This window comes from Dioscorea cayenensis, chromosome 10 (assembly GCF_009730915.1).
Source record: "Dioscorea cayenensis subsp. rotundata cultivar TDr96_F1 chromosome 10, TDr96_F1_v2_PseudoChromosome.rev07_lg8_w22 25.fasta, whole genome shotgun sequence".
NCBI classification, from domain to species: Eukaryota; Viridiplantae; Streptophyta; class Magnoliopsida; order Dioscoreales; family Dioscoreaceae; genus Dioscorea; species Dioscorea cayenensis.
The window spans coordinates 16,868,687-16,870,992 of NC_052480.1; the positions used below are offsets into that span (position 1 = coordinate 16,868,687).

General features: G+C 41.5%; 1 non-coding gene across 1 annotated transcript; it reads left to right on the forward strand.

Annotated features, from left to right (window-relative positions):
- Window positions 1-325: 325 nt before the first annotated feature.
- LOC120271333 lies at window positions 326-432 on the forward strand. The gene has a single exon (XR_005539946.1). It is a non-coding gene; the product is annotated as a small nucleolar RNA R71 (small nucleolar RNA).
- The last annotated feature ends 1,874 nt before the right edge of the window (window positions 433-2,306 follow it).

Genomic DNA, 2,306 nt, shown 5'->3' on the forward strand with positions numbered 1-2,306 from the left:
GACTCCATGCCCTCTACCACAAGTGCTACAACTCATCACCGACTCTGACTTTGAGCTACTCCCCATGAGCATATCTAGCTTCCAAGACAACACATCAACCTTTGCGGCAAGAGCATCATTAGCATTGACTTCATAAATTCCAACCCCTTTTTGTGGTGCACCTCTTGAGGCCCAATGAGACTCATTGCTTGCCATTGATTCAAGTAGTTGCTCTGCATGGTCGAGGTACTTGTTGCTAAGAGATCCACCCGCTGTGGCATCAACTAATTGATGAGTTGCATAATTCAACCCGTTGTAGATGATCTGAACCCGCATCCAAGAAGCAAAGCCATGATAGGGGCATCTTCAAAGGAGGTCTTTGAATCTCTTATAAGCTTCAAATAGTGTCTCCGACTCTCCTTGTTTAAATGCCGAAATTTCTTGCCTTAGCTTCGCCGCTTTGCTAGGAGGAAAATACCTTCCAAAATTTTTTTCCACCATATCTTTCCATGTTTTAATTGACCACGGCGGCAAGGAAGTGAGGTACCGGTATGCTCCATCACTCAAACTTAAAGGGAATAATTGTAGCCGGATGCATCGTCAATCACCCCGTTTATCTTGAAAGTAGAACAGATTTGAAGGAAATGGGCGAGATGATCATGGGCATCTTCATTTGCAAGACCATTAAATTGGACTGAATTTTGGATCACGCCGATGGTGCTTGCCTTGATCTTAAAATTGTTTGTGGCGATGGATGGTGCTTGCACACTAAATTCTTCTACCGTGAACTGTGGCCTTTCATACTCGGATAAAGTATGTCTTTCTTCGGCCATGATTACAAATTCTCTGTCCTCAATCTCAATATATCTTTCACTAGTGCTTTCACCCACTTCTCTAATTCTTCGAGGCAAGGTTCTCTCGATTTCACTATCTTGTGCAAATAAGTTTGATGGATTTGCTCGTGTCATTCACAGTATCTTACAAAGTCAATAAAGATAAAGGAAGTTAAGCTTAAAAAGAAGTAGAACAAAAAAAAGAAGAAATAAAAGAAAAGAAAAATTGGTTACAGCAATAAGCTAGAACTTTCCTAGAATTCCATAAGTTCCCCAGCAATGGCACCAAAAACTTGGTGTTGCTTACCCGCAAGTGTACGACGTCGCCAAGTAATACCTTGTTCAATAGCCCAAGGATCGTATTACACGGGGCTAAGGAGCTCCTATTACTCCTCCAACACTCACTTTCTAAGCTTACAACTTAAGCATGGTATATTAATCTAATACATGAAAGAATGTAAATAAAACACAATTATAACAATTCCAAGGCAAGCGAGAAAATCACGAGAGTAATGATGATAAGAATAGGCCTAGGGATGAGGATTCCCAAGAGAGGTCATCATGATGTATGGATGCATAAGAATAAAATAGCGAGGGTGATTTAGACTGACGGACCTCAACAATAGTTCAACCCCAATTTCTTGGTGGTTAAACCCTAATCCCGTACAAATGATGACAAGGATCTCTCCTGAATCATATTCCTATGATTGCATTAAGAAAAGGGAGATCACACAACAAGGATACACTTAACCTAAGTTTATCCTCATGGTTCGGAGGTCTACCTACACCCAATTTCTCAGTGTGTTGGTCAACAAATACCCCTATTAGCTCATTAAAGATCTAGTACAAGCGAGTAGGTCACGTCTACATGTACAACTCAAACAAGAACTAAGAATTTATCCACATAACAGTTCTAGGCATGAAACACAATGAGCCAAACCATAAATCACACCAATGCATTTCAAATATAAGTGTTGCATCCAAAATACATGATGAACCCCCCAAGGTTCACCTACATCTGGTGGCCTTGGGGGTCTAGTGTGCCATCATACAAACAAGTATCTCAATCTCAACAAAACTAACAAGTAAATACATAAATGATACTCCCTAGCTCGAATGATGATGAGGATGGAGAATGCTGGCTGAATGATGATCCGTCTAACCCAAGGAAGGCCGAATGCTCCTTCTCCTTTGATGATGAAGCTCTCCCCTTGAAGTTCAAGCTCTTGATCTCTCCAAGCCTCAAGCCAAAACACTCCCATGAATGATGTCTTCGTTCTCCTCTTCTCTCCCAAGTAATGGCTGCTAAGAATCCTCCAAAAAGACCTTCAAATGGCCTTCAAAATACCCTCATATACCCCCAACGTCTCTCACAAAGTAGCCTCTACATGGGTGGTATACCGGCTCAATGAGGACCTCATTGAGGCCATTTGGAGTAGGCAAAGTACACAAAAGCTCTCAGAATAGTCTCTACACTAGCTCAATGAGTTGCTC